This window comes from Stenella coeruleoalba (genome assembly GCF_951394435.1).
Source record: "Stenella coeruleoalba genome assembly, chromosome: 3".
Taxonomy (NCBI): Eukaryota; Metazoa; Chordata; class Mammalia; order Artiodactyla; family Delphinidae; genus Stenella; species Stenella coeruleoalba.
The window spans coordinates 122,406,501-122,431,170 of record NC_137148.1 but is presented as its reverse complement, the minus strand read 5'-3'; the positions used below and the strand labels follow the sequence as shown (position 1 = coordinate 122,431,170).

Below are 24,670 nucleotides of genomic sequence, written 5' to 3'. Positions count from 1 at the left end.
TTGCAATATTAAACAATATTATCCTTAAATCATTTTTATGCATACCCTAGATATAACATGTTTGAGGCATGAAGCATAATACCACTTTTTGGCATTAGCAACTGATGGATATTGAATGCAAGAATTGCAAATAATTTTGTTTATGAGAATATTTTATAAGATATAATTACATTTTAAAACTAAAAACTAAGCTTTATTTGAATTTTTGTTTAAATTTTAATGATCATTAATTATCATTTTTATTTTGTTTTTTAATTTTAGTAGATTATTTTGGATATTTTAGAAAAAAAGTGACTTTCTGAGGAGAGGAGGTCCCTCTCCTCAGGGATCCCTATTCTGTGAGACACAGCAAATAAGAAAAATAATTTTAATTTTTCAATATTTTAACATTTACTTTAATTATATTTTTGCTGACACATATTCAATTTTGGAATCTTTTGAATATGATTACATTTTATCTTTTAATTCTACAGATCACTGAGAATGAGAACAAGTTGAGATTGGGGTAGAACCACAAAATATGAAAGTGGGGCTCAGGATACTAAGGACTGAAAAGATATAAGTAAAATACATTCAAAGAGGTGGTCTGCTTCAATTTTTTAAATTGCAGACATTGAAAGTAAACAGACTTTTGCTGAGCATGACCCACACACAATTCACAAACAGGCATGACAAGTTCTTTATTTAATGTATTTTAGTTACTGAGCAAAACAAGGAAAATACGCAACCAAAGTATTCTTAGCATCCACGACTCGAAAAGGTTGAATGAAACACCTGTTACCTTATGTTCTTTACTAATGAAATTTTTTTCCTGATCAAAAGAAAACAATGAAAAATATACTTTTCCTATAAAATTCACAACTCAGAAAAAACACATGCAATTCTGGCCTGCTCATCAGAAGATAAAGAACTTGCAAGAAAATTGGCAAATTGGATGAGAAATATGAAAACTTTGGCTCTTTACTGTTTGTTGGAAAGTATCCTGGAAAAAGTCTGTCATACCCTTCTGAAATCATGAGACTACTTCAGAAAAAATGTAAGATGACTCAAATTATTGGCTATGAATTTTCCATTGAATAAACATGGCAGAAAATTTAATTATTTTAATTATTTCACATCAAAATAAAATGTTTTTCAAATAGAGAAAGAAACCACAGAAACTTTTTTAATATTTTAAGTTGAAAAAGACCGAAGTATTTTGTTACTATTGTTACATATTTCACAATTAGCTTTGGCCAGTGAAACTATTTGTGACTGGAAATGCTGAGGTTCTCAACTAAAAGAATACAAAATGTTACCTGTACCAAAAACAAACAAACAAAAACCCCAGCATATGCAAATACTAGAACTGAAAAAAAAAACCTAAAAGAATAGCAAATAGTAATCAACCAAGAAACCAGTAAACATGTAAATACTGATATAAAATATTGCTATGATATTCTTAAAGAATAGTCATAGGACTCAATATTTTGTAATAACCTATAAGGGAAGAGAATCTGAAAAAGAATATATATGTGTGTGTGTATGTATATGTATGTATATATGTATATACGTATATATATATATGTAACTGAATCGCTGTGCTGTACACCTAAAACTAACACAACATTGTAAATCAACTATACTTCAAGTAAAAAAAAAGAATAATCATAGGTGTTCCATATTTAGCTAAGCCTTGTGTGGCAACAGGACAACATTGATAGAAAACAATGGACATTTTCTAGTTTGGTAGAAAAAATTACTTTCAAATTTGATGCCAGAATGGCCAAGAATATAAGATAGATTAAAAACTAATTTTAAAAAAATCATATAAAAATAGAGAATTCAAAATAGTATTAAAAGTGAGAAAAGAAATTACACATACAATTTTTAACATTAATGATAACTAATTTAACTAGTGTACACTGGGACAAATCATATTGAACAAATAACATTCATCACATGTACTGTCAGACTATCAAAAGATGAAAATCGAGGAAGTCAAAATTAATGAACATTTTATTGGTTTCATGCTAACTGTAAAATGTTGAACTGCAAAAATAACTTTGAATTTCAGGTATTGATTGAAAGACTAGTGAGGGCAAGCTAACAATAATAGCCATTAGGAAGGAACAAGCATTTTTTGTGATCCATGGACAATGCATCATTTGAATTCCTTATTCAGAGACACGTTCTCAACTGTACTAAGTATGGCATATTTGGAGCAATTCAATGATTACATAAGATATTTTCTATATCTGCCCAAATATGAAATATGTTGATAAGGAAAACATGTCATATTTACCACTACAACCACTTTCAGACACACAAAGGGAATGCTGACTAAATACCATTAAAGCATTAAAAGTCAATTTACACAAGATGACAAGATGCACTAGAATTGTACAAGAGAGAAAAGATGATCCTTAAGTAAAGAGAATGGTGATCTTTGACAAAAAATTATTTTTGAATTTGCACTACCCACATTTATCTGTGAACTGCTGCTTGCTATAATAATATTAGCCAAAGCTTGCAGAAACTCCAAAAACTCAAACTGGTACAAGTTTGGCTGTTTTGCCTTTTTAAGATGAATTCTTTTTAATTTAGAGAAACTATTTTCCCTAAATTGAAATAAACAGTATGTGAAGTATGTAACAAATGTGACATTCTTATAAAATATAAGAAAATCAAAACAAGTAAATAAAAATATTTGCATCACTCTAAAAGAGTATTCACATATAAATAATCTCCAAACTAACTTCTAATGAGACTATTTTTGGGTTACTATGGATCAAGGTACAGTGTCAATTAAATAGAGATTTGAATAAATCGTAGAACATATTACCAACTTTTGGTCTCCCTTATAATATTTCAGACTTGAAATTTTTAAAAAAGGACTTCAATATTTTATGGATCTAGATACTGCTTTTACAGAAGGTGAAAATTGCAATACAAGTGATGATTTATATGATGAACTTAGAATATTTTATAAGATTTCTATGATAATAATTAACATAAGACCCCATCACACTACTTGAACTTTATGTGTAAAATTCATTGTTGATTTCTGAATGCAAATGTTACTACAATAATTTTATTGACTATTTCAGTTGCTATTGACTAAACAGCAAATTTTCTCTATAGGAAAATTGATTTTAAAATAAAAATACAATGACTTAAGCAAGGTTGACTAATTTGGCATTACTATCATTGGAACACAAATTATGTAAAAATCCTAATTATAACAACATAATTAGCAATACTGCTAAAGTGAAAATAAGAAAAAAATCTTTTACCATCTTTATTAGAGTGTAATTGCTTTACAATGGTGTGTTACTTTCTGCTGTATAACAAAGTGAATCAGCTATACATATACATATATTCCCATTTCTCCTCCCTCTTGCGTCTCCCTCCCATCCTCCCTAACCCACCCCTCTAGCTGGACACAAAGCACCAAGCTGACCTCCCTGTGCTATGCGGCTGCTTCCCACTAGCTATCTATTTTACATTTGGTAGTGTATATATGTCCATGACACTCTCTCACTTCGTCCCAGCTTAACCTTCCCCCTCCCCGTGTCCTCAAGTCCATTCTCTGCCTGTGCGTCTTTATTCCTGCCCTGCCCCTAGGTTCTTCAGAACCTTTTTTTTTTCTTTAAGATTCCATATATATGTGTTAGCATACAGTATTTGCTTTTCTCTTTCTGACTTACTTCACTCTATATGACAGTCTCTAGGTCCATCCACCTCACTGCAAATAACTCAATTTCATTTCTTTTTATGGTTGAGTACACATAATGTATGAACTACATATGCCTTTGTCAGCCAAACAACAAAACTCTCAGATATGTGCAAAAAATTAAAGATCAGTCAAGACAAACTAGAGAACAATTATACCACAGAAGTCCACCCACTGGAGCGAAGGTTCTGAGTCTCATGTCAGCCTTCCCAACCTGGGGGTCCGGCAATGGGAGAAGGAATTTCCAGAGAATCAGACTTTGAAGGCGTCCACCATTAGCCCCACCAAAGAGCCTGTAGGCTCTAGTGCTGGAGCCTACAGGCCAAACAACCAACAGGGAGGGAACTCAGCCCCACCCATCAGCAGACAAGAGGATTAAAGTTTTACTAAACTCTGCCCACAAGAGCAACACCCAGCTCTACCCACCACCAGTCCCTCCTATCAGAAAGCTTGCATAAGCCTCTTAGATAGCCTCATCCATGAGAGAGCAGAAGGAGAAACAAGAAGAACTACAGTCCTGCAGCCTGTGGAACGAAAACCACATTCACAGAAAGATAGTCAACATGAAAAGGCAGAAGACTAGGTACCAGATGAAGAAACAAGATAAAACCCCAGAAAAACAACTAAATGAAGTGGAGATAAGCAACCTTCCAGAAAAAGAATTCAGAGCAATGATAGTGAAGATGATCCAGGACCTTGGAAAAAGAATGGAGGCAAAGATCTAGAACTGTTTGCAAGGACAAGAAATGTTTAACAAAGGCCTAGAAGAGTTAAAGAACAAACACCTAGAAGAATTACAGAACAAACAAACGGAGATGAACAATACAATAACTGAAAGGAAAAATACACTAAAAGGAATCAACAGCAGAATAACTGAGGCAGAAGAATGGATAAGTGACCTGGAAGATAGAGTGGTGGAATTCACTGCTGTGGAACAGAATAAAGAAAAAAGAATCAAAAGAAAAGGAGACAGCCTAAGAGACCACTGGGACAACATTAATCGCACCAACATTCACATTACAGGGGTCCCAGAAGGAGAAGAGAGAGAGAAAGTACCTGAGAAAATATTTGAAGATATTATAGTCAAAAACTTCCCTAACATGGGAAAGGAAATAGCCATCCAAGTCCAGGAAGCGCAGAGAGTCTCAGGCAGGATAAAACCAAGGAGAAACATGCTGAGATACATAGTAATCAAATTGACAAAAATTAAAGACAAAGAAAAATTATTAAAAGCAACAAGGGAAAAAAAGACAAATAACATATAAGGGAACTCCCATAAGGTTAACAGCTGATTCTCAGCAGAAAGTCTACAAGTCAGAGGGGAGTGGCACAATATATTTAAAGCGATGAAAGGGAAGAACTTACAACCAACATTACTCTACCTGGCAAGGATCTCATCAGATTCGATAGATAAATCAAAAGCTTTACAGACAAGCAACAGCTAAGAGAATTCAGCACCACCAAACCAGCTCTACAACTAAGGCTAAAGGAAATTCTCTAAGCAGGAAACACAAAAGAAGAAAAGGACCTACAAAAACAAACCCAAAACAATTAAGAAAATGGTAATAGGAACATACATATCAATAATTACCTTAAATGTGAATGAATTAAATGCTCCAACCAAAAGACAAAGACTGGCTGAATGGGTACAAAAACAAGGCCCATATATATGCTGTCTACAAGAGACCCACTTCAGACCTAGGGACACATACAGACTGAAAGTGAGGGGATGGAGAAAGATATTCCTTGCCAATGGAAATCAAAATAAAGCTGGAGTAGCAATACTCATATCAGATAAAATAGACTTTAAAATAAAGAATGTTACAAGAGACAAGGAAGGACACTACATAATGATCAAGGGATCAAAATCCAAGAAGAAGATATAACAATTATAAATATATATGCACCCAACATAGGAGCACCTCAATACATAAGGCGAATGCTAACAGCTCTAAAAGAGGAAGTTGACAGTAACACAGTAATAGTGGGGGACTTTAACACCTCAATTACACCAATGGACAGATCATCCAGACAGAAAATTAATAAGGAAACATGAGCTTTTGACACAATAGATCAGATAGATTTAATTGATATTTATAGGAATTCTATCCGAAAACAGCAGATTACACTTTCTTCGCAAGTGCACACAGAACATTCTCCATGATAGATCACATCTTGGGTCACAAATCAAGCTTCGGTAAATTTAAGAAAATTGAAATCACGTCAAGCATCTTTTCTGACCACAATCCTATGAGATTAGAAATCAATTTACAGGGGAAAAAAATGTAAAAAACACAAACACATGGAGGCTAAACAATACCTTACTAAATAACCAAGAAATCACTGAAGAAATCAAAGAGGAAATCAAAAAATACCTACAGACAAATAACAACAAAAACACAATGATCCAAAACCTATGGGATGCAGCAAAAGCAGTTCTAAGAGGGAAGTTTATAGCAATACAATCCTACCTCAAGAAATGAGAAAAATCTCAAATAAATAATCTAACCTTACACCTAAAGCAATTTGAGAAAGAAGAACAAACAAAACCCAAAGTTAGTAGAAGGAAAGAAATTATAAAGATCAGAGCAAAAATAAATGAAATAGAAACAAAGAAAACAACAGCAAAGATCAATAAAACTAAAAGCTGGTTCTTTGAGAAGATAAACCTTTAGCCAGACTCATCAAGAAAAAGAGGGAGAGGACTCAAATCAATAAAATTAGAAATGAAAAAGGAGAAGTTACAACGGACACTGCAGAAATACAAAGCATCATAAGAGACTACTACAAGCAACCCTGTGCCAATAAAATGGACAACCTGGAAAAAATGGACAAATTCTTGGAAAGGTATAACCTTCCAAGGCTTAACCAGGAAGAAATGGAAAATATGAACAGACCAATCACAGTAATGAAATTGAAACTGTGATTAAAAATCTTCCAACAAACAAAAGTCCAGGACCAGATGGCTTCACAGGTGAATTCTATCCAACACTTAGAGAAGAGTCAATACCCATCCTTCTCAAACTCTTCCAAAAAATTGCAGAGGAAGGAACATTCCCACGCTCATTCTACAAGGCCACCATCACCCTGATACCAAAACCAGACAAAGATACTATAGAAAAAGAAAATTAAAGACCAATACCATTGATGAATATAGATGCAAAAATCCTCAACAAAATATTAGCAAACAGAATCCAACAGCACATTAAAAGGATCATACACCATGATTAAGTGGGATTTATCCCAGGGATGCAAGGATTCTTCAATATATGCAAATCAATCAATGTGATACACCATATTAACAAATTGAAGAATAAAAACCATATGATCATCTCAATAGATGCAGAAAAAGCTTTTGACAAAATTCAACACTGATTTATGATAAAAACTCTCCAGAAAGTGGGCAAAGAGGGAACCTACCTCAACATAATAAAGGCCATATATGACAAACCCACAGCAAGCATCACTCTCAATGGTGAAAAACTGAAAGCATTTCCTCTAAGATCAGGAACAAGACAAGGATGTCCACTCTTGCCACTGTTATTCAGTACAGTTTTGGAAGTCCTAGCCACAGCAATCAGAGAAGAAAAAGATATAAAAGGAATACAAATTGGAAAAGAAGAAGTAAAACTGTCATTGTTGGCAGGTGACATGATATTATACATAGAAAATCCTAAAGATGCCACCAGAAAACTACTTGAGCTAATCAATGAATTTGGTAAAGTTTCAGGATACAAAATTAATGCACAGAAATCTCTTGCATTTCTATACACTAACAATGAAAGATCAGAAAGAGAAATTAAGGAAACAATCCCATTCACCATCGCAACCAAAAGAATAAAATACCTAGGAATAAATCTACCTAAGGAGACAAAAGACCTGTACTCAGAAAACTATAAGACACTGATGAAAGAAATCAAAGATGACACAAACAGATGGAGAGATATACCATGTTCTTGGATTGGAAGAACGAATATTGTGAAAATGACTATACTACCCAAAGCAATCTACAGATCCAGTGCAATCCCTATCAAATTACCAATGGCATTTTTTACATAACTAGAACAAAAAAATCTTAAAATCTGTATGGAGACACAAAAGACCCCAAATAGCCAAAGCAATCTTGAGGGAAAGAAACTGAGCTGGAGGAATCAGACTCCCTGACTTCAGACTATACTACAAAGCTACAGTAATCAAGACAATATGGTACTGGCACAAAAACAGAAATATAAAACAATGGAACAGGATAGAAAGCCCAGAGATAAACCCATGCACCCATGATCAACTAATCTATGACAAAGGAGGCAAGGATATACAATGGGGAAAAGACAGTCTCTTCAATAAGTGGTGTTGGGAAAACTGGACAGCTACATGTAAAAGACTGAAATTAGAACACTCCCTAACACTATACACAAAAATAAACTCAAAATGGATTAAAGACCTAAATGTAAGACCGGATACTATAAAAGTCTTAGAGGAAAACATAGGCAGAACACTCATTTTTACATAAATCACAGCAAGATCTTTTTTGACCCACCTCCTCGAGTAATGGAAATAAAAACAAAGATAAAAAAATGGGATGTAATGAAGCTTTTGCTTCATTAGGCTTTTGCACAACAAAGGAAACTATAAATAAGACAAAAAGACAACCCTCAGAATGGGAGAAAATATTTGCAAATGAATCAATGGACAAGGGATTAATCTCCAAAATATACAAACAACTCTTGCAGCTCAATATTAAAAACATAACCCAATCAAAAAATGGGAAGAAGGACTTCCCTGGTGGTGCAGTGGTTAAGAATCTGCCTGCCAATGCAGGGGACACGGGTTCAAGCCCTGGTCTGGGAAGATCCCACATGCCGTGGAGCAACTAAGTCTGTGTGCCACAGCTACTGAGCCCGTGTGCCACAACTACTGAAGCCTGTGCACCTACAGCCCATGCTCCACAACAGGAGAAGCCACCGCAATGAGAAGCCCGTGCACCACAATGAAAAGTAGCCCCTGCTCACCATAACTAGAGAAAGCCCGTGTGCAGCAACGAAGACCCAATGCAGCCTAAATTAATTAATTTATTTATTTATTTTAAAAAATGGGCAGAAGACCTAAATAGACATTTCTCCAAAGAAGACATACAGATGGCCAAGAGGCACATGAAAAGCTGCTCAACATCACTAATGATTAGAGAAATGCAAATCAAAACTCCAATGAGGTATCACCTCACACCAGTTAGAATGGCCATCATCAGAAAATCTACAAACAACAAATGCTGGAGAGGGTTTGGAGGAAAGGGAACCCTCTTGCACTGTTGGTGGGAATGTAAATTGATACAGGCACTATGGAGAAGAGTATGGAGGTTCCTTAAAAAAGTAAAAATATAATTACCATATGACCCAGCATCCCATTACTGGGCATATACCCTGAGAAAGCCATAATTCAAAAAGACACATGCACCCCAATGTTCATTTCAGCACTATTTACAGTAGCCAGGTCACAGAAGCACTTAAATGCCTATCGACAGATGAATGGGTAAAGAAGATGTGGTACATATATATAATTAAATATTACTCAGCCATAAAAGGAACAAAATTGGGTCATTTGTAGAGACGTGGATGAACCTGGAGACTGTCATACAGTGTGAATTCAGAAAGAGAAAAACAAATATCGTATATTAACACATATATGTGGAACCTAGAAAAATGGTACAGATGAAGCGATTTGCAAAGCAGAAATAGAGACACAGATGTAGAGAACAAACGTATGGACACCAAGGGGGGAAAGCGTGGGGGTGGGGGCTGGGATGAATTGGGAGATTGGGATTGACATGTATATACTAATATGTATAAAATAGAGAACTAATAGGAACCTGCTGTATAGAAAAATAAATAAATAAAATTAAATAAATTTAAAAAAAAGAGCAGTCAACTTTAAAGCCTGCTGATATTCAGTCATATAAAACTTGTTCTGTAGGGACTTCCCTGGTGGTCCAGTGGTTAAGAATCCACCTTCCAATGCAGGGGACGCAGGTTCGATCCCTGGTTGGGGAACTACGATCCTACATGCCGTGGGGCAACTAAGCCCGTGTGCCGCAACTACTGAGCCCACACGCCACAACTAGAGAGAAGCCTGTGCGCCACAAAAAAGATCCCACATGCCTCAGCTAAGACCCGATGCAGCCAAATAAATAAATAAGCAAACTTGTTCTCTAGGTCTCATGTTATATGTTCTTATCACACACAAAAAAATTTTTTTAATGTTTAAGGACAAAAAAGACCTATTTTCAATTTTGTTTTAACTGTAGGAGGATAGGACATATTTTACTATTATTTAACAGTTGTTAGCTTGTTTATAACTTTAAATATTTAGACATATGTTTCTCCATTTATATTTTTGCCCAGGTCCACAAATTCAGGGGTGGGTCTAATTCAGCACATGTTCATTTTATAAGTAATGCTGACAAGAACTACCATTAAGTGCTTATCATGTACTGGGCACCGAGCTAGGTATTTTTTATACAGTAGGCTCACAATACCTCTACAAGGCAAATACTCTCATTTCATTTTACAGCTAGGGAAACTGAGGCTTTAGAGGGGTTAAAGTCGCTGCTCAAACCATGTCAAAATTGAATCAAATGGACATTTACTGTACCCATCCTGAACTGGGACTAACTGTTAGGGCTGACAGAGTGCTAGGGAATGGGCTTTATAAATGCAAGACCTCTTCTGGGAAATGTCTGTCACTCTATCCCAATTCACGCCGCCTGAAATTCCACCATTATATACAGTGATTCCTTTTAGTTCTAAAGCCTTTCCAGTCTCCAGAAGAAACCAATGGAAATGCAAATCCTCCCAGTGGGTAAAAGATGCTAACATGTGAAGCCAGGAGTATTTCTCATATTTTTTCCACCAAAGTAACCCATCAGACCAAAATTGAATTCTTAACCCACAGGAGTCTGAAGGCTCAGCCCAAAAGATTCTGATCAATTTCTTTTAAGTCTTGTGTTATTTCTTTAAAATCATGCATATATTTTTCTCCATAAAAAAAATATATATATATATATTTTTTAATATAAAGATGTTTCCCTCCAGATCTCCAAGTAAAAATGATGCTTCACTCCATGTTCCTCTTAGAGCTCAAGAACTCCTTGGCATAGTGTCCAGCCCTCTGGCTTAGAAAGCAGAGCCTTAAACTGCTATCAGTGGGCACGTGGGTGGGGTTTACTTGACCTCCCCATTGAGATAAAGGTCCAGCAGAAAAATGAGAAGCTGGATTAACTACTTCCTGATTTAGCTCAGGACTGGTCATGCTCATCTTTTATTTTACTCATCTTCCTAAGTCACTCAAAGTCTACGTCTGTTTTGAAGGAGGTGAACTCCTTGTCATTAGACGTGTGCAAGGAGATTGAACAACTGCTTGCTTGGAGAGCTATGACAGGTAGGGCATGGAGCACTGAATGGAGGAAACTTTCAAATGTGATGCCATATGATCCTGCAATGTTCTGAGTCCTCTGCAGCAGTAATTTCCAGACAAATGTATTCAATTCCATAACTATTTATTCAGCACTTTTCAAAGTGCCAGATACTATGCTAGGCAGTGGTGAACGGGACAGTCTTCCTGAAACTCAGCTGGCTACAGAGAGCTAGAAACCAGCATGTAACTATAATACAGCCTAGGTGCTCTTGCAGGAGAATCACAGTAGTTATGGAAGCTCAGGGGAGGGACACCAAGCCTGAAACAGTGGAGATGGATCCTGGTAGGCTTCCAAGAAGAGGTGACATTTAAACTGAGGTTTGAGGAATGAGTAGGAGTTTGCCCAGGTCCTTCTGGAGGCCCCTACAGTTGCAATTAATTTCAGCTATTTTCAGGCCCCTTCTCTGCCCTGCTACATTTTGTTCACCCATTCTACTTGTCAACTCAAGCTACTTGGGAACAAAAGTGCTGACTTTTTAATTATCCATTGTAACCATGAATGTGTGGAGAGAATAAGTGGTCCATCTCATTATGTAAAACTATATCAGACAGGGGGACCAGATTCCAGGTTTGGGGCATCAAAGTTACTGGGCAGACCCTAAACTCATTTTAGATATTCACAGCTGTTTAACCAAGGGGAAGGGAGGGGGTGAGTCATGCTGCACTTGCCTCCTGGGCTGTGAACTAAAAGGAAAGAAAATATTGTTAAGGGAAGAAGCAGGCTCCTCCTTGCAATAGTATGTTTTTTGGTTGTCACGCAGTAGACAGCAGAGCCAATAATCCAGTCTGTGAAGTTGCCAGCTAAAAAAACCAAACCTTTTGAAGTAGCTAATGAATACACTCTTTTTAACTTATTCCGATCTCATCGCTGAGAGCTGTGCAGTTGCTCCTGGGCAGAAGTTTCACTAATGTAGGGATGTTGACTGGCCACTGCATCAAATATTTATCAAGTCACAGATGGGAATCTACAAAGAGTTTGCAGAGAGGTTTAGTGTCTCCCTTTGGTTCTAGGGGAAGCACGTCAGCACTGCAAAATGCAAGTCCACAAATACATAACTTTAAGCTTAGGCGTATGGTTGCTGACCCATTTAAACAGGTTAAGTGGGGCCCGATTTAAAGAAATCACCTTTTTTTCCCCCTTAAAGTAAAAGTAGTACATTTTCACTGTAGACGTTTTTAGAAAATACCTTTACACTAAAAGAAGAAAAGAGAACTCACCCATAATGTCATCATCCAGGTAAAATGTACCAATCTTTTAAGTCAAAATTAAATCATTCTGTATCCGACGTTCTGTACCTGTTTCACTCTTTTGCTTTTCTCGTTTAACAATATATTCTTAACATCTTTATACAACATTTTGTATTTTTCTACAGCATATTTTTATATATTTCCACTATTCTAGTCTATCGATGTACCATGACTTACCCAACCAATCTCCTGATTTAAGTTGTATTTAGCTTTTCACTATTTACTGTAAGTGATGTTTTTGATGAGTAGCCTTGTAATTAATTACTTGTGCCTAATTATGATATTTTCTCAGGCAAATGAGTGGAAAAGGAATCACTAGGTCAAGGAGTTAGCCTGACACACCAGTTTGCATTTCCATCATCAGAGTATGAGAGGGGGTGGGGCTGCCATTTTTAATGGGCTATCAGCTTGCCCATCTCAAGTGAGATGGTCTTCAAGGCCACTGAGAGCTACATATTGGTCTAGGAGTTTGGGGGTTGGTTTATTTGTATATTTGTTTGTTTTTGTAGCAGCCTCCTTGAAACTTGAACTTTTTTCCTCTTTAATTTAACAGCTATCTTATTTCGCTAATCTCCCATCTTTATTTAGTTACACTGGAGAGAAAGAATGATCTCTTCAATGATAAACAGCAGCTCCTGGGTTCAATAAGGATTTATGGCTTGCTTTTTTGCATTGCTATTAACCACAATTATAATGGTGGGTCTATCAATACCTTTTTCCTCTAACTATAGAAGGCAAGCTGTTTCCTGCAATTGAAGTCTCCTAGAACAGAGATTCAGTGATATATAGAAAAAAAATAGAGGAGGAGATTGTTAAGATAAGATTGCCGGCTTTTTGTTTTGCCAAGTAAAGCTATTGAAACAATCACAAGAAACAATGGCAATCTATTATCATCAGGCAACCACTAAAGCATGAACATTTAACACACATGTACTCATACCAAAATAAGAACATAATTCCAGAATAAAGTACATTCTTACCTAAGAAAGAACAACTGGCGTTCCTGCCCTGACATACACAGCGTCCTTATTTTGCTTCTCACAAAGGATTTGGAAACAGCATCTTGGATTGTGGACCGTGGCTTGAGAACCACTGTCTTCCAGGCTCATGACCATGTCTTCTATGGGGAGCGGGATCTGACCCAGTCCTCTTCCACCCTGGAAAAGAGAGAAGTGAGAGAGACCCTCTAATTCCTTCCAGGTGTCTCTTCCTACTCGCTTGGTCTATGCAGTGTTCCCAGGTTGCAGTAATTTGGGTATCGTTTTCACAACTTGCCCATCTCCACAAATCATCTATATATTGTTTATTTAGCATTTGTTTTAAATCAACACTTGTCTTAACTTCAAAAATAAATTTATTTCAAAGGGAAACTGAGTACCTCAACCATCAATGGAAAAACCAATATCGCTTGTCATAAAGCAAAACAATGTTATTAGATTCTAGATCGAATTTATCTGCCAAAGGTTCTGAGACAGAGTCCTGCACTTTCTTGGTTTCTAAAGAGAGAGGGAGATTAGCAAGTAAAAGGTGTTAAAGATATATTAGCACAGACAGGAGACTTTGCCCTTGGCAGAACTAAAGGGCAACTAAGATTGAAGGAGAAGTGGAGCGGAAATAAACTTCTCACCAGGTGAGGTCATGTACTTTGATGCTCTTGCCTGTGTGCCACTGGTAGCGGTCCCTGGTTTGGAAAGTACCAGTAAAATGGAAGGAGAATTGGACTTGGTTTCTAGCCCTGGCCTGGCCACTTGCTGATTATAAATCCTCGGGCCAATCACTTCACCTCTTCTTAAAACCTCAGCTTCCCCAGCTGTAAAATGAGATGATGATAATCTCTGTAATGGGGATGTTGTGAGGAATACATGAGAATAGTTAAAACATTTTGTAATCTCTGAAATGCTGTACATGTCATGAAGGATTAGCCTCGCTTGTAGTGCTTTTATTTATGGGTATCAGATTTCTTTTCCCAGTGGCCCAGGATATACTTCCAGGCCAAACATCTCACTGTAGCCTAAAATAAATAAGTGTATTAAAGCCTTTAAAAATGATTTGTTGGATCCCAGATCACGTAGAATAGGTCCTAGGAGGACAGAACGAAGCATTCTTAAGAATTCTAACGGATTTTCCTGGTGGCGCAGTGGTTAAGAATCTGCCTGCCAGTGCAGGGGACACGGGTTCGAGCCCTGGTCTGGGAAGATCCCACAGGCTGCGGAGCAATTAAGCCCGTGTGCCACAACTACTGAGCCTAAGCTCTAGAGCCCATGAGCCACAACTACTGAGCCCGCGCGCCGAGAGCCCATGCTCCGCAGCAAGAGAAGCCACCGCAACGAGAAGCCCGCGCACCACAACAAAGAGTAGCCCCCGCTCACCGCAACTAGAGAAAGTCCGCGCACAGCAACGAAGACCCGATGCAGCCAAAAATAAATAAATAAATAAATAGATAAATAAAGTCAGCACTAAAAAAAAAGAATTCTAACTATTTGATCAATGGCTCTAATTATCGGGAGGGCAGAACCATGCCTGGTTTGTTCACTTCTGTGTCCCTTGTACCTAGTTCAGGGTGTGGTACATTAAAGTTGCTCAGTAAATGCTGTGTGAATAACTGAATGAGTGAATGAATGAATGGCTAAATCAATGAGATGACAGCCCTATGTTAGACCTTGGTTTTCATAGTACATATCTGTGGCTTTTTATCACCCCATACTGTATTAATCATGTCTTTAACTTTCTATATTTTGTGATGCTTTGATATCTTGAGGCCCTGTGGACCCAGAGAAGAACGGCCCCTCCCAGGGGTAGCTAATTCCTAGAAATAGCAAACAATTTACCAGCGAGTGCATCTTTAATATGCAAACCAATCAATCCTGAGCCCATACCCCATATCTACCTCCTTTTACTAGGCTCCTGCCTTCCCGGACACCATCCCCCTACCCTAAATCACCCAGGGCTAGGTACCAGGTAACTAGGGACCACCCCTGCAGTCCAGAGCCCTCCAAAATTATTCAAATTATTCAAACTCTAAACCTATTCAGCTGTTTACCCTCCCTAGCCCATTGCTTCCTGTGGAAACCACAATAAAGGCTTTTTCTCATGCTCTGACCTTGCTCCGTCTGACTCCTGGTGCTTCCCCTTTGTGGCCCTGCATGGCGTGGCATGCCCCCTCCTCTTGGGAACTCTGAGTAACAAACTATCTTTTCAACAGCAGTCACCTCCTGATGTGTTGACCTGTCCATATCTGTATAAAAACAAAATCCTAGGTACATTTTTTTTAATGAATTTATTTTTTGGCTGTGTTGGGTCTTCATTGCTGTGCGCGGGCTTTCTCTAGTTGCAATGAGCAGGCTTCTCATTGTGGTGGCTTCTCCTGCTGCGGAGCACAGGCCCTAGAGCGTGTGGGCCTCAGTAGTTGTGGCGTGTGAGCTCAGTAGTTGTGGCTCGCTGGCTCTAGAGCGCAGGCTCAGTAGTTGTGACACACAGGCTTAGTTGCTCCGTGGCATGTGGGATCTTCCCGGACCAGGGCTCAAACCGCTGTCCCCTGCATTGGCAGGCAGATTCTTAACCACTGCACCACCAGGGAAGTGCCCTAGGTACATTTTAAAATAAGTATCAACCCTGAAAACCCACCCCAACTTCAATCTCAATTCATGATTAAAGGGGAGCTGTTCTCACCTCCGGCTCAGGGAGGAATATAGAGCTCAGGTCTAAGCCAGTCAACCTGTCACATCAAGAGTGTCTCAAAGATGGACGTATGACCACAATAAAGCTGCACACGTCTCCTCCTGGGACAAAAACTGTTGACATTTTTTTTTTTCCTGCTGGATTAGAGACTGGGGAAGTTTTAGGTCTGGAGCTAAGCAGCCATTTTGCTAGCTAGAGGCAAACAACCTGTCTGAAACAGAGCCAATCGAAGAAAGCAGAGCCAAATGACAGAGGAAGAGAGAAGTCAGTTCCCGGTGGCATCACCTGAGGCAACCCAACTCCTGGACTTCACAGTTACCTGTGTTTAAGCCCATTGAAATTGGGCTTCCTGTACTTACAAATAAAAGAATCCTAACCTACAAGGTTTGCTTTCCCCTTTTCTTGCCACCCAAAGCCACATGTGGAGATATTTAAAACAGCAATTTGAATTAATCCAGTTCCACACTTAGTGTGTGCCAAGCACTGTGCTGGTCCCATATTGATACCACATCTAAGACAACCCTCCAAGAGCTTCAGTTTAGATGGGAAGACAGACATGCAAACAGTCAGCGGAGAGTGGAGTAAGAGCTTCCCCAGAGGCTCCAGCAAAGGCTGTGGAGCAGGGAAGGAGTAGCAAATCTGCCTGGAGGTCTACCCTCTTCAACCCTGTACGAGTTACAGCCTTGACTCGGCTGGATCCTTTGTGAGTGTGTGTGTGGGGGGGGGTCTTTCCACTTCGAGGAGCATCAACTAATGAGTGCTGACATTGAGTGAGGATTTCCTGTGTCACTGTGTCCATGCTTATTTCATTCTCTGTTCCCTTACAGGGCAGATATTACTATCCCCATTTTAGAGATGAAGATTCCTCTATTCAGAGGCTCAGCTAGGGTAAACAGTCTTACTTCACTCAGTGGTAGAACCCAAATTCAATAGAATGCGTGACCCCAAAGGCCAGGCACTACATTGCTAAGCCACTCCCTCGTATTTGCTGAGAGCTCCTTGTGTGCCAGACTGCACCCCATAATTGTAGAAGAGAGAGCAGCTCTCCAAAAGCACTCCTTACAACAGGGTTTGCTTTAGGATTCTTTTACTGTATAGTACATGGAAAACAATAGTCAGCTTAGAAAAATCTGTTGAACACGCAAGTGATTTTAAGGGCCACATCTAGTGAGTAAAATGACGTCCACCTGTGTATGTCCACATCCTAGCTCAGGACCCCAGCCTCTCATTTGAGATGTCTCCACCTGGCAGTCCTCTGAGAGGTGGAGCGGCCAGGTGCAGCACCAAGTAGCAAAGAACCTCCTGGGTCCCAAGATCAGGATTGCCTGTGGTTGGAAGGGGCTAGGCGAGATCTCCAACTGACACGCTCAGTGAATTGCACCTTTACTTCCAGCAGAGCATGTGGGGCTTCTGAGAATTTCATCGTGCCTGATGGACGCACCGCAGGCAGCCTGAGCCCCAGGTGTATCAGCCACCGAGGCAGATTTCCTTTTTAAGCTTCCTGTTGCCTTGTCAACCTCATCATCCCAAACGAGTTAAACAAACAATTTATTAGGCTGGCAGCCCCTCTGGATGCTGTACCTTTTCTTTAAGGGACTGTTGGCTTTTCCATTTTCCACTACACTTTCCTGATTTTCTTTCCAGAGGAAAAAGGGTGCATCTCTCAGCTTGGGTAAGAAGTGTATTGTATGAATATTCATAGGCTGTCCGGGACATATCACATCAAATCTGTGTGAGGGAGTAAGTGTTTCATTTTAAAATCAAAGCTGAATAGGACGCTTTTAAATCATCATTAGGTTTTTATTATAAATGAATGCATTTATATTAAATTGGATTAGAATTAGATATAATTCACACAGTACATAATTAGATAACTAGCTTGCTTCCCTTAATGGTATTTCTCCAAGATCTTTTTATGATCATTTAATTTTGAGTCTTTTGAAATAGATGTGAATAGACACATTGGGTTTTGTAACACATTACTGCCTCCTTTATTTCAAAATTGCTATTTTAGGCTTCTTGACAACTAAGAATGGCCTTAGTTTTTTCTGGCACTTTTTAAAATAATCGGTCAGGAAAACGTGGATGTCACTGCCCTGTTTTACTTTTCTTATTCACAGATCTCCTTTGCATTCAGTTTTCACTCCTAGAAAATTCTTTTGCTGTTCATTTGTCCTATGAAATATACAAGGCTTCATAATGACAGTCACTACCGCTTGGCAGTGCTTACCCTGTGCCATCCGCTGTGCTACGTACAGCATAGCTTGTTCAAACCTCATCTGTAACCTAGGAGGCAGACAGTATTTTTTCACGCTTTATAGTTGAGGAAACCAAAGCTCAGAAAATTCAAGATAGCTTGCTCAAGAAACCTGTGTCATGAGAAAACGAACTGAGTGGTCAATGACTCCCAAGTCAGTACATTTATCTTGCCCATTTATTCTTTCATTCCACAGGCATCTGTTGAGCCCCTTCTAGGTCCCAGCCACTGTTCTGAACACTGGAGATACTCCGGGGAACAAGACAGACAAAAGCCCCCTGTTCTCAAGGAGCTTGCAACCTTCCCAGCGTCCCGATCGAGGCTGAATCGTAAATCTGGACTCCTGTCCACAGATGTGGTGGAAGATGCACATCTTCAGCACGACTGGATTCCCCGCTGGTTTGAATCCACCACTGAACATGTCTCATTTTGGGGGGCTGGGACTTGTATCAATGCCTAGTTCAGTGGCTACATCCTTGTAAGTTCTTAATAAATATTAGTAGTTGTTGTTTGACATTTAGGCTTCCAAAAGGAGTGGGGGGGGGGGTGGCCAGGTTGCTTCATATGAAAACACTGCATTTAAATATCCCTTTTAAAATGTTCCCGCTTTGATTTTACTCTTGACCTGAATTCACTCCCATTCTTCCTTGGCTGCAAGTGCCTGACATGACCCTGAGGACGACTGGGAAGGGAATGTCATCTTACGCCCCACACGGGCATTGTTATTGCTGATCCCCCGCAAACCTGAGGACCAGGGCGAGACTCCCCAGACCTGGTCTCTCCCCTTCTGAGGCTGCCACCTTCCTGATAGTTGGGGCCTGGCTGGCTTCCCACGCCTTCCTGTCTCCAAAACACAAGAGGGGAGATGAAAAGAGGTTTGCTACCATCTCAGCCCTTGCCATCCGATTTACAGCGCCTGCCTCTTGATCAGCCAAAGAGAGGGGAGATGCAAAAGACCCATCAGCCCCGCCCTCAAACTCCTGTCTGTGTCAGAACTGCTTCTTCAGGCTCCAAAGCATGTGGAGCTTTCTCACGGCAGGAAACTAAAACGCTTTTTTCCCCAGACATGATTGCTTAGGTCCTCCCCAAGCAGTGGGACCTGTGTGTCTTCCATTGGAATCTTTCATCTTCGTTTACAATCCCTCCTTTTCCGAGCTTCTTCCGTAACTGATGGTGTTCTCAGTGGCACGTCCGTGGCATCTCAGGGTGGAATCGGGGTGGGAAGGCTGGGGAAGAGGAAGGTGATACTGATGTGGCCTCACAGAAGCCTCAGCGGTGGCCTGTGTCCTCTTCTCTGTACCCCCTCCTCCAGCGCCCTCGCCCAGCGCCATGTCCGTGAAAGAAGTTTGTCTTAAATCAGGTTCTCTAGATGCAGGGGCCCAGATGGCGATTCTTGTGCAAGTGATTTATTGAGGGATTACCCTCAGAAGAAGCCTTTATTGGGTCAGGGGAGAGGGGATAGAAAGAGGGAGAGAAGGAGAACGGGGCAGGAAAAGGAGCTGGGCAAAGATGGGATTTAGGAAAAACCTAGCATAGATCCAATCTCCCTGGGGCCTCTGCAGGATGAATTGCATCTCCACGGATGTCCTGCCCAGGTAAAGGGGCTGGACCGTTATGTTCCCCCCATTAAGAAGCCAAATGCCATGTCATTCCCACCCTTGGGGTGGGAGGTAACGTCCCAGGCATCTCCCACCATGAGGCTCTCTGCAAGCATGGATAACCCTCTAGAGAAGAGTACAAGTATGTGAGCCGGTAGCAGCCAACATCTGCAGCAGCTGGGGGATGGGTGCGCTGGCCTGGTAAAGGGATCCAGGTTGGGTACCAACTGCGTCTGCTATGATGCTTAAGAAACAGTTTTTGACAATGTGAGAATGACTAAGCAGTTCTGTTCACGTTGACAATATCTGTTAACGAGGCTCCCTCCCTCCCTTCTTTCCTCACTCCCTCCAACAGATACTTTAGTAAACTAGTCCTCAGGGTGCTTAGAGTCTAAGTAAGGAGTCAGGCAATGAACAAGGAAATAAATAAACACACAAAATAATTCCAAATTGTGACCATTGCTCCGAAGGAAGAAGAGTACAGGGATAGACGATAACAGACAAGGGGGGAGAGGCACCTATTTTCGTTGAGGTAGTCACAGAAGGCTTCTCTGAGTGGGTGACTTGTAACCTGAGGCCTGAAGAAAGAGGAGGACGCAGTTGTGAGAATGCAGGGCGAGGCACAGTCCAGGGAGGGAAGCAGCAGGTGCAAGTCCCTGGGAGAGAGGTGCGCATGCTCTCAGAACTGACGCAAGGTCAGACGTGAGTCGGGGGAATTTGACCTGGCGCAGTTGGTGCTGAGCTCTGTAGGCCGTGGGAAGGAGCTTGCATCTAACTTACCTGCAAGTGGAAACTTACTCCACTGCATTCAGATGTGCAAAGAAAATGCAGTCTCTATTTTCTCACGTGGGTCCGATCTTAAAATTTTCCTAACTCCAGCAGGAACTTGACTTTTCAGTATTCATCATATCTTGGTCTCAGAAAATGCCAGGAGGATCTGCCCCTTTTTCTTCTCAAGATGGCCCCTGGGGTATGGGAGCTTACACACAAATCCTTGTGTTGGCGGGGGGAGGGTCTTGGACCTAATGCGGGTCCTTGTGAGGGTCTCGGAGTCTTTCTAGACTCTGCAGCAGGAATGCGCCCTTGCTTTCCTCTCCTTACCTCCCTGCTGCAGAAAGGCTGTAAAGAGTGAGCATTCCTCTTTGATCCATAGTGGTGTTCCCAACCCACAACATCCCAGCCCAGTTGACCCAGTTTTGATCTTGCTGGTGCTACAGACCTGCAGCCTGCCCTCAACTCCCATTCAACCCTGGGCTTGGGGGTCAGCCTTCTAGTCCTCAGTTATTCCACAGTCAGTAAGCTTTCCAAACAGCTCTGCTACATCCCTCCACGGAGCACACGGGAGCTTCTGGATACTTTCCATGCTTTCCATGAGGAGCCAAGGTTGGATTTTTTTGCGATTTAACTCTACTGATGCCGTGCCACTGGTTTTACCCTGAAGTGGCTTTTCCACATTTGCCCAGATAGCACCAGCAAGGCAGTCTCCTCCCAGAGTCCAAATCAGAGTCAGGAAGCCAAGTAAAAGTCTCCCCTCACTCCACCTAACAAGGGAGATTGGGCACACGTGTTTCACCATCTCTGTCCCCTAATCTTACCTCCAGCCCCCTGGGGTAGAAGGATTCAGCCTCCCTCTTCTTCTTCCTCTGGTCAGGACTTCCTGCATCACTTTCTCCTTCCTCCAGAAGAGACATCACCATTCACTCTTACCAGAGGCTGCTGTGGCCAACCAGCTGTTTGAGATTCTTCTTCATGCGGAAAAGAATGGTATATTAGTTTAAATTTTCCAAGTTACTATTACTGTTACAAATGATATAAAAATATCTCTGCAGTTGCAGTGTGGAAATTGAAGAGAAAGTTGGAAGCTGGTTTATTGCTCTCCAGAGGAAATATTAGCAGCTTGAACTGGAGTTGCAGTGGAGCTGGAGAGACGTGGACAGACTGGATACATATTTGGGGTGTCGATCGGGCCAAGAGTCTATTTAACAAGACTTTATTAAGCACATGCTCTGAACAGGCCCAGAAAAGACACAAAGATGGGGAGGACATGGTCTCTGAATTCAAAATGCTTATAAAACAATAGGTAAGAAAAGACATGTGACAACTGATTTCATGCTAGGTGAGCACTAGAATTATGTATAAGGAAAATCAGAAGTAGGAATTACTAAGGGCAGACTTCGTAGGTCCAGTAAATGGTTAATGGGTTTCAATACCATCATCCCCATGATAGTCATGTGACCTTGGGTAAGTTACTTAATGTCTCTAAGCCTCAGTTTTCTCACGTCAAAAAAAAAACAAAAAAGTGATGCAATAATAGAGTCCACTTCACAGCGTTGTGTGAGGAGTCAGTGAGATTATATGTAAGGCACTTCGGATATGCACTGACTCATAACATATATTTTTTAGCCATCAACTTAATTGAGCACCTTTATTAGCCATGTACCCTTACTTCACTTCCCTGAAATGCACTTCCCTGACTATATACTTCTCTACATCGCTAGGAGGGCTTCCAGACCCTGCAGTCTTCCATGGCAAAGACGATGTCAATTAGCTGCTAACATCCACCCATCACTCCTGCCTAACACTTGTACAGCGGATGCGAGCTGACCCATTATGGAGCCTCTGAGCTGATTGGAAAGATAAGGCTTTAAATGTGTGAATAAGGAACAACACAAGGCAGCACCAGACTTAGTGATTTCATTCAACACTAACTACTGAAGGCATATAGAGTGATAACAGGCTTATTCAATCCTCCCAGCTGCCGTCCCAGGAAGGCATTATCAACCCATTTCACAGATGAAGAAACTGAGGATAAGTAATTTACCCAAGATCACACAGCTAGTAAATGGCAGATGTCGACTTGACTCCAAAGCCCACAGTTGAATATGTGTTTTCAGCCAGTCAGTAGCTGCCTTTAAGTTCCCACTATGGACCAAGACACTGCTGAGCTCAGGGTACTCAATTTGGGCAAACTTCCAGACTGTGATATAGATGCGCAGAAGATCAAAGGTTAAACGTGTGCCACCCTAGCTGGGAAGAGCATTGGACAAAGAAGGGGCCCAGAACAGTTTTTATGACTCTAAAGGAGGCTTGTAGCGTGGTTTAGAAGCAAGGCTTTGGAGTCAGACAAACCTGGGGTGAATTCTAGCTCTGCCACTTAACAAGCTGCATGCCTGTGGGCAAGTTTATTTTACCTCTCTATGCCTCAGTTTCCTCATCTAGAAAATGGGAGGAAAAATCTACTTCTTAGGGTAACTGAGAGCGTTAAACGAGATGATGTATGTGAAGTGCTTTGTCAGTGCCTCACCTAAAATCAATGCTTTAAAATGGTAGCTGTTCTTACATGATATTGGATAAAACTGGGTATAAATGATGGTGAACATCACAGGTTTGCAGCACAGCATTGCTTCTTGGTGCCACCCTGACCTCATGAAAGCTTATATAATCATTCTGTTAAACAAGCACATCTTGTGGGGTGTAATCACAAAGAAATTTAATGTTAGACCCCTCTGTCCATTTAAATCTGCCCTGTGGGGAGAGTTCTTCTGCCACAGGATAAAAACTTAGGCAGGTTCCCACGACTACGCTGTTTACTCTTAGGCAAATTTTATTCATTTTAATTCATAAAACATCATCTCAGTTTGGTAATTAAGATGCCCAGTCCCCATGTACTAATAAATATATCTAATATGACGTAAAGTTAAATGTTCAGCTCTCCTGCCTTAGAGCTGGAGTTGGGGAATGGGATGTGACAGACTTCTGTCTTATTCCTAACTCCCCCTAAGTCCTGCAGGGCCAGGTGGGCTGAGGAAAGAGGTAACAGGATGTTGGGCTGGACCTCACAGGCCTGCAAGCCCTGCACTTACCCAGCTTTAAGACCAAAGAAAGAGCTCAGAGTCAGTGACAGAGACATCAGTGGTTTAATGGATGGGGGATCTTACATGTCTGAAGCAAGGTCCTGGAGCGACACCCCACTGTGTGCAGCGGACAGTGGGCAGGCCACGGCGGCAGGCTTCGCTCCCGGGGGAGGAAGAGATTGCCAGTTATAGGGGGAACTGACATCAGGTTGGCTCATTAGTTACCAGGGAAACCAGCAGAGCTGCACGCCCCTCACCGCCCCTTTGATAAGAACAGTCACCAGCTGGGCCTGGGGCAAGTATGTAGGAAGGTCAGTCGTGTGCATAGGGTGTAGGTGAAGCGGGCACTGGTCGGGCGGGGGGGTGTACGGAGAGCAAGAGAACGGCCATCTTGAGTGGCCTGACCATACACAGAAGAAGGAAAGTTCTCCCTGAACAATGCTAATATTAGACTTGGCAGAAGGATAAAGCTCACCCTTTCTCTTGAGGCGCCTTCTTGGGTTCTTTGGAGACCCCCATCAATGCAGATCACTTGCTTCCATTTCCTTGATGTGAACGACTGCACGCCTATTCTGATCATTGCTCATGCCTCCACTCATCACCCCTGGGCATCTTGGATTCCACTTCCATGTTCTTCCTACCAAGACCCTTTGCCTCTTGTGGTGGTCTTCTTGGGCAGAATCCACAATGACCCCAGGCTGACTTTCTCATGCACATGGTCCACACCTGATCATGGGAAATACTCACGTATCCTTTGCTCCATTAAACTCTAGGAGAGCAATTATTTCCCAAGTTTCAGGCCTCCATTCAGTGCCAGAGGCCACTCCAGCCAACCTCATCTTCCTTAGATTTC

At 40.8% G+C, this 24,670-nt stretch overlaps 1 protein-coding gene across 5 annotated transcripts in view; it reads right to left on the bottom strand.

The window, feature by feature from the left end:
- The window catches only part of TCERG1 (transcription elongation regulator 1), a 98,915-nt gene extending 85,421 nt beyond the window's left edge, over window positions 1-13,494 (bottom strand). For all 5 annotated transcript variants that reach the window (XR_013827400.1, XM_079915331.1, XM_079915333.1 and 2 more), the window contains exon 1: window positions 13,411-13,494. The gene's annotated coding sequence lies outside the window, so the exon portion shown is untranslated. The remainder of the gene's footprint in view (window positions 1-13,410) is intronic.
- Between the last annotated feature and the right edge of the window lie 11,176 nt (window positions 13,495-24,670).